Consider the following 15,364-nt stretch of genomic DNA (forward strand, 5'->3'; position numbering starts at 1 on the left):
TCTGTGCGTGTTATGGAGGGAATGCCTATGGGTGGCATGCCTATGGATTTTCCTCCTCTAAAAACTACGTGCGTGTTTTGGTCAGGTGCGTGTTATAGAGCGAAAAATACGGTACTTTTTTCATTTTAATGTGGCGTCCGTGCTGCTTTGTCCCACATTTATCAACAGCTGCTGGTGGTGAAATTGAGGTATTTATTTGACACAGTATACATGGTGGTAGCATTAAAGGGGTTAGAAATATAAGTAAGAGATTATAGCTTAAGCAAAGACTGTGTGATATACTCCCTCCATGACAAATAAATCAATAAGTAGTGAAGGGTGGCAACTTGGTGGGATCCATTCCTCCAGAGTGAGGAAATGCAATCAATAGTAAACTCTTACAGTGACCATGAGTGGAAAGGGCCTGTCTTGGAAGTCAAATAGTCTCCAAATCAACCAGAAAGAGTTTGAGAAAGAAAAATAAGAAGGATGACATGTGCTGGGAGTCTCTGGTTTGGGTACCAGGTGTTAAGATATTGTGAATGAGAAGTCAGAATCACAAACCTAGAGGCTCTTATCACTGAAGGCAAAAGTAACAATGAAGGCCAATTCAGTGGCACCGCAGTGTGTGACTGAGCCAATATCACCCTTTTTTAAAAAAAATATGTCTTTTCTGGTGAATGGAGATTTTCCTCCCAGGAATAAGCACACATCCTTAAGACTTTGTGATGCCTGCAGTCCATGAGCGCTCTCCTAGGTTCTAAGCAACCTGTGACTTGCCATCTGGAAATCTCCCCTCTACTATAGGATATCTGGCACTCCCCATTTACGGCCTACTACTTACTATCCCCTGCTCCTGAATATTTTCTTTGGGAACTCTCTCATACCTCATAGCCTTTCAGCTGGAAGAGGACACACAGCTGCCATGTGCTGGTAACACACACATGTTGTTCTTTTGGATTCAAAGACACTAAGCATGCCTTTGGGTGAAGATCACAAGTTTTATTAGCTATGCAGCAATTATTTATGCATAAAATGTACATACTTAGTCAATAAGGCAAACTGCTTAGCATTTAAGCTGATTATAGCATAACCCTTCCCACATGGTTTTCGTTTTTATGATCTATCTGCTGTCAGAGATTAGACACGGCAGTGAACAATCACGCTTGGAGAAGGATCTTCTCTATCTCCATCTCAAGATCTGGGTTGGGAGCCCTATCTGGGTTGGAGCATTTGTCTGCCTCCAACAGAGCTCCTTTCTTCCATACAGTGGTACCTCTGGTTACGTAGTTAATTCATTTTCGAGCTCCGTTTTTAACCTGAAACTGTTCTTAACTTGAAGCACCACTTTAGCTAATGGGGCCTCCTGCTGCTGCTGCCGGACAATTTCTGTTCTCATCTTGAAGCAAAGTTCTTAACCCGAGGTAATATTTCTGGGTTAGCGGAGTCTGTAACCTAAAGCGTATGTAACCTGAAGTGTATGTAATCCGAGGTACCACTGTATTTTTACTTTTCTTGCAGGGAATATGATAGATAGCCATATGCCTGTGGTCAGCTAGGGGAGTACCAATGGCTCCAGATCAGACCATTCCCAGGTACATCAAAGGGCTGGCAAACTGTCCACACTCACTTCTCGTGTGTAATTACAAGTTACTGTCATTCCCATGGCTTTGAACCTGTGAAACCATGAGTGAACCATGAGAAGTGGGAATCAGCCCAGATTAGCCTCATGCATTTCTAATGCAAGCTACATCAATGTCTTTATCCCTCTGACACACCAGCCCATATTCCATGACATAACCATTATATGACATAACCATAACCTTGGCTGACTTAGCAGATTCAAGCTCCTACACCAACCCTAAATAAGGCATCAAGGAGATAACCTATCTCCTCACAATCACAATACTTTTCAAGGTATTTCTAACACATCCCATTAGTCATTGGCTGATCTGTGATTTGATGGACTATCCTTAAACATTCCATGAAACATTGAACTGCCAAGTGGACCTGTAGTAGAATGCTGACAAAATAGGAAGTTTCTGTAAATATAGCCTGGGAAATATTCTCACACAGCCTATAGAGAGGACTTGCTGTGCTCTGTTGGTAGGAACTGGTTGGAATATAGGTGTCCCCAGGCTACAGAGTGTGAATGCTGACGAAAATGAAATGTAGTGTTTCAGTAGGGAAAGTAATGAGGTAGAGCGTGGCTGAAATAAATTCACAACTTCTTTGACTGATCCCTTTAATAAAAGAGATGCAATCCAATGTCATAAAAGAAGCTTCAAAAAATGAGAAAAATAATGGAGATTGAGAAATGACATTGAGGTCCAATAGTAGCAACTAATTTTGTCAGATGAGATGACAGAGTTCATGGAGGGGGTTCGGTAAGAAAGTGAGATCTAAAAAAGTAAACCCAGCAAGCATTTACTTTGCCAAACCCTGAGGCAACAAACATTTTGTTTCTATGTTAACATTACTTTTTATAAAGTTCACTGAGGTAGAAAAATACACTGGAAAAACCTGAAGATACGATTTTCTCCTAACCCTTTCACCTCTGTATTTTTCAAAACTTTCAGACCACTGTATCTCTTACGTCCATATTTATACATTTTTAAAAAGATGTCCACAGCTTGATGGAGTCTTGAGTTTGACCTTCCTAAAATCACCAAGCTGATATTATGATTAATGAGCCAATTATTTTCTTCTGAGACACAGTACAAAACAAATAGCCTATCCCTTTTCCATTTACTGTTTAAAAAAGAAAAACAAAAAGCATTCTGGTTATATTGGTGCTTCTACCCTTAAGTTAATGATGAATTTCTTTTGAGTTATTTATTCCTGAAAATTAATAGGACACAAGCAGGGCAATTTTCAAATGCAGGGTTGTATATATTCTTGGTGTAAACAACAAAGTAAACATTGCTAGTGCCTGAGCAGGAATGCTGGGAGAAAGTGGTAATTAAGGCTGTAAATACATACAGAAATAGATGTGCAGTCAAGCACTTGTGGGGATGAATATCACTCACATTACTATGTAACTAACAAGCTTTATTTCCTTCATATGCATAGAGGTTTTTTGTGGTTTCTTCCGGGCTGGAGAATCGATCTGTATATTTTGTTGCTGTGAGACTTAAGAATATGTATGCATTTATGACTTTATTTACAATATTTGTCAGCTAGTAAGGTTGCCAATTTGTAGCTGTCCTTTTAAGAACAGTTTGATTTGCAGATATTGACTTGAATATTCCTCCATTTGACAGTTCCCTGTTTTTCCTGGAGGCCTCTCCAAAAATCTGCTTGAGAGAGATGGGTGACCCACTGGAGCATCCTGGATGGCTGAAAATTATCACACACACCCCTTCCACAGTGGGATTCTCTGCTGGATCAAAAATCACCTATGGATTGTTTTGATCTAATCCATTAACTAGCAGTTACTTTCCATTCTGTGAAAAGAGTTGCCTGCTGAACTTTGCCAGTTCGAGCTGTTGGTTGGTTGGCAACATAACTTAAGGAAGACACAACCATTTCAAAGAAATCTTTTCAAAATTCTCAGTAAAGTTATTTTAGTTGATTAACTAGACATGATAGAGGCCTAAGTTGTTCTGTGAAGATGTAAATTTGAGAGGAGTGTGGAAGTGGTGCCCTGCCATGTTTACCCTTCAATTCCCCTCCCTCCAATTATGTTTCTCTTGGCCAGGCTGACTGCTGGTTTTGGAGCCTAGCTGGGGAGAAAGCTGGGGGGTGGGGGGTGGGGAGTGGTTTCAGAAAGGAAGGCACAGGTGAAGGAAGCGTTCTGCATCTTCTCCCCTTCCCTCTCCTCTGGTGTACAGCATGTCACACGAGCTCTGACAGAAAGGCTTACTGCTTTCTCATGGACCTATGCTGCATTGCAGAAAATGTGCAAGGAATATTTTCTTATGACATTTTGAGGGTGGGAGGAAAGATCCTCTGTTTTCCAATACTTTGAAATGACAGAATGAAAAACTCACCTCAAGGGAGAGATAAATTAATTGCAATGTTGCAAGTAAGGTTCAGGTCATATTTTATGGTCACACAAGAACTGCCTAGCCAATTTAAGATCCTGTGAGAATGTAAGAATCGCCTAGCTAGGTCCAGTGCTTTTTTCTGGGGGTATGCAGGGGTACACATATCCCTAAACATTTTGTGAATCTAAGTTTGGCCTCACTGAGGGGCAGCATTTCAATATGAGTAGGAAAATGAGAGTACCCCTAAACATTTTTTTAGGGGGGGGGAGCACTGGCTAGGTCAAACCAAAGATCTATCTAGACTAGAATACTGACTCCAGGGGCCAGCCAAATGTCACAGGAATGTTAAAAAGCAAGATTCAGTTATTCCTGCTGTTCTCCTTTTCTCAATGCCAGCTACTGACAATCTGAGATACATAGCCCCTATGTATGGAGGTTCCACTCCTAGCTGCCTGCATTAATAGGCATGGATAGCAGTTGTCTGCAAACTTAGATGATCTGCTGTAGACAGTTACAGTGGTGGTCATGAATCACATACACTATTTTTGTGATAAGATTGCCCAGATCCTATTTAGCATTTCTGTAATCTCACAGAGCTAAATATCTCCTAGTCAACACCTTGGGCTTTGAGAGAACTAACCCACCACAGAGGTCAAAGCTTTCTTGATGCTCATACACTGCCTCAATAAATCTGCATGGATCCAATGTATGTTCATTAGGAAAGTAAGAAGGCATCATTTTCTGTTCTGCCCTGTATTCATTGCAAGCAGCACTGCTTCTTTCTGCTGCAGCTCATCTCCTGCTCAAAACTATGTTATTCATCACTCTGTCTGCTGTGGTGAAATGTCATAACTCGTGTAATTACCATAAATTATGTTGCCATTACATTATTCCTCTCCATTAATTTCAGTGCAAAGGAAACACAGTGCAAATAGGGTAGGGGTATTATAAGTTACATATCATTTGCAGACTGGAAGCAACAGCAACAGTGAATATTGATAGTATTTCCTGGATTGATTTCTGTTCGGGACATAGGGTCAGTAAGCAAACATTGGCTATTCCCACTTTGATTTCCATTTTTCTCTGGATTCACTGATGTCCCCAATATGTGTGCTCTTCTATTCCCTGTGCCTTTTACCAGCAAATGGCAACCATGGCAACCAGAGATCACCCTATAACTGGCCCCGGTGCACAGTGGGCCATAGATCTTGACAGTACAGATAAACTAACAAGGACCAGCATACTGAACTGCCTTTGATAAACAACACTCATTTCTTTCTAGCAAAAGTCATTTCTACTCCTAGCAGTAAAACACAGATCTTAAATCCCATTGCTAGTTAACAATTCAGCATTTTTTTATTGGGATAGAGATATAAATCAGCTAGGGTTGCTTATTCATTTGACTAACACACATACACTTTTTGCACACAATAATATCAATACTACATATATCAGAAACGCCTACAGAATTCTATTTGTAACAGAAAACCTTATCTGCCTTGCAAAAAAAAAAAAAAGACTGAATACTTTGGAATGGGTTACTAACTATTGATGTTGGTTGTGGGGATTTTCATACCCTCTAACATATATTTGTTACCCAAGCAGGCTAATCCTATGCGTGTTTAATCAGAGCACTGCCTTCAGAAACAGGATATAAGAGTTTCCATAACCATAACAGTTTTATTTAGTTATGAATATTGAAGAGAACAATTAAGTTCACAATGAGCCCAATTGTATTTCTTATGGAAAAGCTGCAACTAAAATACATTCAGCAACTTTGATATCTGGTTTGGGGTGACTGGGCTGGGTGGATGTAAGGGAAGCAGAGTATGGACATTTCTTTGTCTAACTGCATGCATTTAGAGTCAAGATGCAGAAACATCTCCACTCAGGCTGCAATCTTATACAACAGAACAGCCAACAGTCAGGATTACGGGTGCCAAATCCCTTTTACTTCCACCACAAAAGCCTCTGGACCTGGCAGGCTTAGTCCACTCTGGAGCGACTTATGTGCCTAAACATTTCACCAGCTTTTGCCAAAAGGGGAGAAAGAGCCATTTTTAGATTCTCCATAACAGTGAACAGGGAAAACAGCGCTTCATTTTAGTCAGAGCAGCCTGGAACCAGAACCACAGATTGATGTGGCACAGAAGAGTCAGGAACAGATCTGATTTTTAAAAATAAAGTACATGTACAAAGCAAATATTGGGGCCTGTGTACACTCGTACCCTACATGGGATTTCCCATTGCATATGGCTAAATTTAAATTTTATACATGTCCTATTGAACATGTCCTTATGCACGTCTCATTGCATGTCCTTTGGAGTATAGGATCAAGTTGCTTAGCAGTACTATTAGGTACACATATTAGGCAGTAAGTCTCACTGAAATGAATGGATATCTGAGTAAACAAGCTTCATTTCCGGCTGTCAGTCACAAGCAACATTTGCTTTAGACCCACCATTTGCTATAGCTTCCTATAGCTCTAAGTAGTTGTTCAAGGCTGCAAATGGTTAGAGAATTGGAATGACACTCTCCTGCCCCATTCCCCAGTGATGTGCCTTCCTACATTGTACCTTCCCACATTGGACCATTACAATTCTATGGTGGCCTATGCATGCCAAGCTCAAGAAACATAGATCCCAAATGTGCAGTTTGTACACTCTAAATTTGAGGACAGAAGACACAGATGGGGTCTACACATATGTGCAAAAGCCGACTATGCAAATATGACCACTCAACAGATGAACATCACCAGTGGGGTGGATGAGCATGATCCTGATCCCTTCACCACATGTAGCCTAGAATTGTTGTATGGCATTTCATTGCTCCAAAAATGTAACATAAATAACACACTTGGTCAAGTTCCTACTATTACCTCAATACTACTAAATACCAGCAACAACCAAAAATGTTCCTTTTAAGCTTTAGTGAGATATGTCTAAGAACAGCAGCTCTTCAGACACCATAATAGGATGTGATCATCAAACAGTGCTTATTACTTGTTGTCTGCTGGCTAGTGGCATTTCCAGCAATTTAGTTCAATTTATGGATGATGTCTTAGTGTGGGTTCCCCTTGGATATGCATTATGAGAAGAAGAAAAAGCATGTGTCTGTTTCTGGCTGATGGAGCAACAGGCTGGGAAATATTAAGAAGATTCTCTGAAGCTTTTAGGTGGTAATTGCATTTTTTGATTTTTCATGCCTGATAGGTCAATGCACAATTCTTGGAACAGTGCTTTGTGAACAGAATTTATATTTTACTGGAAGAATCTATTTGTCTGAGTTTTGATGGCTTCTCTGGCAGTCAGGGAGCTCCATTCTAGTATTAAAGGCAAACTTTTTCCCCCTCTAAGCAAGCTTTGTGATGTTCTTTGCAGACTCTTGGTTAATGAGGAAACTGTCCTCAAAATGATCACACAAAAGCATTGCATGAAAGCAGCACATCTAGTTCCAATAGGGCCTCTTGGCTTAAACAGATCCACAGTTGTTTCTGGCCAACTAATGGGCAATATCCAACATTTCTCATATTAAGAGTAGACCTCAATGAAATACACCTGTCTACTTTGAATATGTCTTAGTTGGATATTATTCTATGTGTCTTAGAACTATGACCCAGGTGAAGAAGGTTGTAGCACAATGCAAGAAAATAAAAGGTATCCAGAAAAAAATTGGAGAAAGATTGTTTAGTACATTGTTGTAATGAAGTTATGAAACCACTCTTTCCTTTTCTTTTAATGAAAAGCTGTTTTGAGTAGAATTCAGAGTTGTGGGAGAAGGTGGCACTAAGTCTCTCCTCCTTCACTCTCCAAATTCCCTCTCTCAAAACAGTTTTTCATTTTCTGAAAATGGCACATAGTTCAGTTACACACACTTGCTCCACAAAAACAAGCTAAGAACTAGAAATTAGCAGACAGAGGTCTGCCCTGTTCAGCTAGGGATTGTGTGAACTCCCCTAAATTTGATTTGGTCCAGCAATTACAAGACAAATCTGTCAGATGCCCTGGAAAAACTACATTTCCCAGGTCACCCTATGCTCAGAGCATTACTCCCCACCACTATCTCCACAGCAACTACTGTTGTAGCAAGGTAGGCAATTGATTTGGTGGGAGACTTGGGGAGGGAGGGAAGGAAGGAAGACTTCTTCTCTGCCTCAGATTAAAATCTGCAATGCACTGTAAACCCAGCCTTGTATTAAAAGCGAGCACTACAAATTCATATTCCTATAACGCTGGAATTTATGGACTGCAGCAACTTATTCAGTTATTTTGTACCTTAAAATCTATGTAATATTGTCTCCTTGAGATTAAGGATATACAAACAGCCATACTGCATCTTGCTGGGGGAGGGGTCAGTCTGACTGCCTAGCACTCTGTCTGCAACAAAGACTAGACAGAGACAAAGTCGCTTGCTTGTTTTCTTGCTAGGTTCTTCTGAACTGAATATCTATGCTGGGGCATCCTTATATCAAACTCCTGCTTGCCACACAGCTGTCCATGACAAGAACCAGTTTCCACCAATGGCTCTAGAAGGTTAGACTGTTAAAAACTGTTGTAACAGCTGCTGAAGCAGACTTTGGGTCAATCCTCTGGTTCTTATTTAATGAGATTCAATAAAGTGGTGTTACAAAGACAGACATAGATGGGACAAAAAGCCATGCTCACAATGGGGTGGGTATAGACTATCCAACACAGCATAGACTTAAATGTAATTTTCAGTATAATTCTGTTTTCTGTATGCTACAAGAGGGACCCACTGCTATGTTGGGTAGCCACATGGGGCATCAATTCAGTCAGACATGACTTCTTCCCAGGGGCCCCCAATACACAGGCATCAGGCATCTGTACCCTTTGATCAATCCTGTCAGTTATCCTTTCCCCCTTCCCATATTTTCAACTTTCATCTGTCTCCTGTTAAATTTCAAATAAAAATTCAATGTAACCAGTAGTGAAATACAGTTAAGAGCGTTTCTCTGCCTACATTTTAGATATAAATTGCTCAAAAGCATGTGAGCATGATGCAGTTCCTGTCAGATCACTGAGTTTAATTTACTTTTAAAATAAAATCAGGCACATAGATATAAGTGTTAGATCCTTACACCAGTATTTCTGTCCCTGTAGACAATTGAAGAGCTAATCCAAACATACAGGCTTCAAAGTACACTACCCACCTCAAAATTTATAAAAGCAATTGCATACTTGAAGTGCCCTGACATTTAAATCTCTCTGCTCATGCAAAGATACCACATCAAGACATCAGTTTATTTTAGAGAATAAGCCAAGCATAAACGGATGCTGAACAACAACTTTATTGCCAGCCACAATCAAAAACAGGTAAGGATGGACAAATTGCTCTGTTCCACCTTCTTTCATTTTTTTTCAGTCAATTCTCCATATTTCCACATCAAGTTTTTTTTTAAAGTCCTAATGAAAAAAATCACAACTATTTTAGCATTAATTTCTCCTAAACATACACATTTTAATACACAATTTCCTCTAATATGCAGTTTTGCAAAGCTATTTCCTCTAATGTCATGCATTTTGCATATTATTTTTATTAATACATACACGTTTATATGCATACTTTATCTTGGTATATACACATTTTTGTACACATTACTTGACTGGAGAACTGGGTTGCAAAATTTAGAGAAGTGTGGTTGCACAGGATTAGTGTGAATTAGGCAGGCTCCCCTTTAAATGTGAACTGAGCTTAATTTCTCACCCATCTCTATAAACAACACTTGCATGGCTACAGTTTAAGGTATAGTACATGTAATGGTTCAAACAGAAAACACATTTCATAACTCATGTTAACTTTAAAATAATTCAAAGCACAGCTACTAAAAGTTGAATTTGAATCTTGCCCTTGACTCATTCATAGCTAATGGGAGAGCCATGACGGATGAAAAACTGGTCGAGGTAGAACATTGTATGGCAATCCCTTTTGCAAGCAAGAACTCTCACCCTCTGCCTCCTTCCTTAGCTTTCATTTGTATGTACTGGAAAACCACCCATTTAAAAAGAAGCAGCAGCGGCATATTTCCAACTGTAGACAGGGTGTGTGTGTGTGTGACCCCTTCTCACTCCTTACACAGGCAATGTTGTGATACTATCAGAATTTAAAGCTTGGCAAATGAAACATGACAGCCTTGCCAAAATATTCCATCCAAATTTACCTTTCATAATCCTGACTTCTGGAGGGCTTCCCGGGCAGAGGCAAAGGTGAAGAAAATTTAGATTGAAGCTTGTTTTCTTTGGGTTACTTTCCTCCACTAAACAGAGCTCAGGGTGACTCAACTGTTCTGCCTCCCTTTCTCTCTCTCTCACACACACCTTTAATTTTATGCAGCAGTCAGCAGTTCAGAGGAGACACACCAGCTGGGTTACACTATCAAGACAAACCACTAGGACTGGCCCACCACATTTTGCTGGCTGGTAATTGGTCCCAGTTCCCTCAGCAACAATGTAATATGTGTGCAACCATGTGCCCAATCAACAATCTGGCCTCAGCATTCTGCACAGGTGCAGCTTCCAGCCTTGTCTCAAAGGAAACCCCATGTGGAGCACATTATAATTACTGAGGCTACCAGTGCATGAATCATGGCATAGTTGGTGGACCAATGTAAGTTGAGAATGGTGACTCCAACATGGAGGTTACCTGGGCTTCCAGTGACAAAGGTGCATCTAGGAGCACACACACACACCCTCAAATCACATACCTGTTCCTTCAGAGGGAAAATAACCCCGTTTAAAACTGGTGGACTCCCAAATGCTGGCTCTGGCAACTGCTCATCCCACAAGTCTGTGTCTTACCAGGATTCACTCTTGGTTTGTTGGCATTCATCTAGTGCACCACAGTATCCTAATATAAGGAATATAATGGGGGGGGGGTTAAGTGTCATTCAAAGGGCAAAAGGTCAAGCCTTTCCTAATGATGACCATACAATCCTAACCATGTGGAAGTCAGAAATTAAGTCCTATTGAATTCTCTGTGGATTACTCCCAAGTAAGTGAGGTTAGAAATGCAGTCTAAGTACTTATTTTAAATGCTGTTGCTCATATCCAATTAGGAAAGCCTTCTGTAGGAAGAAAGGCATGGACCTGGGGTTTTGTTTTGGTTCTTTTGCATGCAACTACTGCCTCCTTCACTGCTGCTTAAAACACCTCCAGACAACTTGAGGGATCATCTTCTCTCTTCAGGTTTCTTGCCTTAAACTGTTGTTAGGCCACAACTGTACAAGGCTTAATGAAAGCATTCCAGGAGCTTAAAAGAAATACCCATCGTTTATTTAAGAAAATGTCTTGAAGATAGCCTGCAGGCACTTTCGTACAAAAAAGCAATTACATGGGAGTCATAGGTAAGTCCACTCCAACAGTAAATCAGGCCACTTATCTGAGACCTTAACCATGATCTACACTTGATTGCCGTCCCCCTGACTCCAACAAAATGGCATAAAGAATCATTGCTACTGTGCAGCAAGGAGATCTACTCAGTTGATACAAAATAAATATTTGCTTAGAATAGTATTAGCTTGTTTGCTAGCTGCTTTGCACTAAATCTTTCTGGAATTGCTGGCACTCTTAATTCACTCACCTTATAAATATTACAGCTGTAATATAGGGTGTTTGGCAGAGAGATAAAGCATGTTGAGCAAATCCCACTAGATCTACATTAGTGAGCTGTTTGGGGTGTGAGCCTTTAGTTTGCTGGTAGAGCTTTCCTAAGCTCTACCATCAAACGTTCCCACTTCAAAATGTTTCTTAGCTGTCCGCTGGTGTGCTCAGAAGTCTTGGACTTTTAGAAATAAGACCCTGGGTTCAGACTTTGCTTTATGAGATAACAGGTTTATTTTAGAGTTGCTTGGTTACAACTGCATGTAAACTAGTGTCCTTTCTATCAGCCTTCAGCAGTGCATTGAGTTCTTCAAGATGGCTGCAGAAAGTTTATTGAGAAATAAAAGAAAGAGGGTGGGGAGAAGAGGAGAGCTTTATTGCTTTTTATGCTACCAGAAGGCCATTAAGTCACATTTTCAGTGCTCTACCTGTGTCTCTAGTTGGATTCATAAGCAGCTGCTGTGTGTGGTGGTTGCTGGCTCTGTCTCTATCTCTATCTCTACCATCTCTGTCTCTATCTCTAATAATTCCTTATATGCCAAGATCCAAGTTTGAGGCAAGTACTCTTTGGTGAGAGAACACCAGCACACATTTGAAGTCACAAAATATGCAGCAAACTAAAGCATGGAAACATAGCCTGTTAGAGCTTGAAAATGTGTCCTTCCAAGTTCCTTCCAAAGTTTTTCTCTTTCCCCAGCATAGGAAAAGACCACATACTTGTTAAAAAATTATTTACTTACCAACTTTTCAAAGGTCTTGTTTGTGTGCTTTTCCATACAGCAGTCAGAAAAAGTACACATCCAGTAAAACTTAGCTTAGTTACAGTGGTAAAAGTTCACAGATTATTAGTATAGGCACTCAAGAAAGACTGGTGAGAGCTATGCCGCTCTTCACATGTTAGGCTTATCAGGTAGACTGGGGTGAACAGTAGGCTTGGTTGCCTATTTCCTCCCAAAGTAAGAGGAAGTGACATAGCTAAGCCTGGCAGGGCAGCTAACTCTATGGTATTAACCCCTTCATGCGTTAATTGGATGTAAGCATGCTGGTTATCCCACACAATTCTCTGATTCAAGAAGAGGAAGGGAGTGGGGGAAGCTGGATGTCTTTCCACATAATTCACCTAAAAGCTGATCAGAACATAAGAATAGGTTTTATACCACAAATTCATAGAACTATAGAGTTGGAAAGGAACCAAAGGATCATCTAGTCCAACCCACTTCAGACTGTTTTGCCCGTCTAGGATTTTCTGCTCTATCTCCAGCTCTCCAGAGTCTCAAGCATGTCATGTGATCCTTTTAATGGGAGGTGGCAGGAGATTGAACCTAGGAAGTTAGGCATGCAATGCATGTGCTAATACTCTACTACTGAGCTATGCTTCAACTTTTTCCAGAGGCTTCAGCATGCGCAGCCCCAGCTGTTCTGTACAATGTTCCATTAGAATGGGATACAGCAGGCCCGGTTGTTTCATAGCTCTGGGAACTCCACCAGCGGATTCAGCTCCCCACATCCAAATTCTAAATCGGCTCTACACCTCTGTCCCTTTTAAAGGGTACTCATCATATATACTCACAAAGCGTACTCATCATATATACTCACAAGGAGTTAAGGGTATATTTGTCACCCATTAATGATATTCACTGCTCCCAGCTCCTTAATACTATATTCAAGAGATTGGAAAAGAGAGTTGCAAGGAGCAAATCTCTGGGATGTTCGGGGTAATAGAGATGCCAAGAAAGCTGTGCTTTTAAGTGTTTCTCCCTCTTCAAAACAGAGCAATTGAAAATAATATTCCATAGTGCAGTCTATTGGGCTGCTGCAAAAGCTCCATTCCTGATAACAGAGATAAATTAACTCAGAGCCATCCGTACTTCAGAAAGTGCTGCTACTCTACTCAAAGTAAGTGGGAAAGGAGATGAATATGTGCTCAACTCTCACAATGAATCAGTGGGATATAGCATAATTTAAAAAGGGCCCCTTTTAAGATCAAGACTACAATTCACAGCCACTAAAACTTCAGGAAGTCTCTTTTTAGGAAAGAAGAATTTATTTTCTAGGTTGTGAAATGCACAATAAATAACAATAAAGTGAATCATTATGCTTGATTTTCTTAATCCCCATTTGAAGATTTAGCAGCCTCATTAGAGGAGTCTTTTAAGATGGCAGGAGGGTTTTCTTAACAGGCCAGGATGTACCGTAGGGCTGATGAAACAATGGTCCTGAACATATGTCTCAGGAACAGACAGGTTAAGTGTTTAAAGCAGCCTTCCTCAATCTGAACCCTTCCTAATGTTTTGTACTGTAATTCCCAGCTGTGCCAGTCAGAATCTAGAATGCACCAGGCTGGGAACAGAGCTAGAATTTTTGCCTGGGATTCAGCCATTTAGAACTTTGTGTTTTGTGCCTTTCAGTTAATTTTGAGCTGCCTGCATTTCTTCTGATGCAAAGATGCGTAAGCAGCAGCATCCCAATGAAGCATAACACTGCAGTACATTTAGACTTGCTGGCACCCATAAATGTCATATTGCAACAAGTGCCTTGCCTGTTATGTTTGTCAACAGTCACACCTCCTAATTTTTGAGCCTATGTGCAAATCCCTCTTATTCACAGTCGTGATCTGATAGATTGGGGCACTCCGACAATCTCAGGTAACATCTTTTACAGCGCTTGGACCGCCAACCAGTGCAAGCTTTGCAAAGGGGAAACCGCCACCTTCATGCCCTGTTGAGCTGCGGGGTGAATCCTAACTACCACAAATAATAAGACTTTCACAATCTTGCTGTCACCTGAACAATCCCCTCAGGCAACATGGAAAACTGCTTTTGAAAACAAGGGCTGTTTCAAAAGCTACAAAGAGACTTGTGGTACTTTAAAGATGGTAGATGTGTTGGGGTGCCCAAACTTTCTTCAAAGAGGGCCAGATTTGATGAAGTGAACATGTGTGAGGGCCGACCAAAGATGTTGAGCGTTTTTTAGGATTTGACCCCAATAAATAAACTGCCGCAGGAGCCAGATAAAGCGGGGCGGGGGGCGGGGCGGGGCTGAATTAGGCCCCCAAAGCGGACTTTGGACATGCCTGGTTACATCATTAGCATTTATAGAATGGAGCCCAGTCTATTTTTAAAAAATTATGGGGACATGATTTGGCTAAGACTGGCAGAATTGACAGGTCTCTTCACAAACATTTATATTGATATTAGATTGGGAGCTAGTCTGAATGACTGCAACTCAATTCATGATCACCTAGTACTGGCATGAGATGTGCCTGATAGGTTTTTAAAGAATAGCTCCACAGTGACCCATTTATAAGGCAGTAGGATCCATAGGGGCAGCAGATCCAGCCTCCAAGGAATGCATTGCCTGCTATTGCTGCCGTGGTGCCAGGATCTTGGAGGCAGGATCTGCCGCCTCTTCGGCAGCCCCCCCCCCCCATGCAGCCTCTACAGTGGCCTCTTGGTGAATAGGAGGTGCTGCTGATCTCCTCCCACTCCTGATATTGATATATATTCCCCCCCCCCCCTTGTTCCTGATGTAGATCTTCACTCAACCCTTCTTCCCTAGTGGGAGGGGAGGGGACACCAATTTGTGGTTCACCTCAGTTTCTGAAATGTCTTTGGCTGGCACTGATTGGGAGGAAGTGAGAAGTGAGAGATCTAGGCCAACTCCTGGGCTGGTCTAAATCTCTCGCTGCTTTGGGGGCATCTTGGGCACCAGGATGGATTTGGACCTGAGCCATTTCCTGCTCCTCCCATAGCTTGTCCCCAACTGCCCCCAAGCAATTGT

At 41.1% G+C, this 15,364-nt stretch overlaps 1 long non-coding RNA gene across 1 annotated transcript in view; it reads right to left on the reverse strand.

Annotated features, from left to right (window-relative positions):
* The window catches only part of LOC309330936, a 58,272-nt gene extending 42,962 nt beyond the window's left edge, over window positions 1–15,310 (reverse strand). The window contains exon 1 of the long non-coding RNA XR_014151648.1: window positions 10,690–15,310. This is a non-coding gene — a long non-coding RNA (uncharacterized lncRNA). The remainder of the gene's footprint in view (window positions 1–10,689) is intronic.
* Between the last annotated feature and the right edge of the window lie 54 nt (window positions 15,311–15,364).

The sequence above is a fragment of the Podarcis erhardii genome, assembly GCF_964252035.2.
Source record: "Podarcis erhardii genome assembly, chromosome: 1".
NCBI lineage: Eukaryota > Metazoa > Chordata > Lepidosauria > Squamata > Lacertidae > Podarcis > Podarcis erhardii.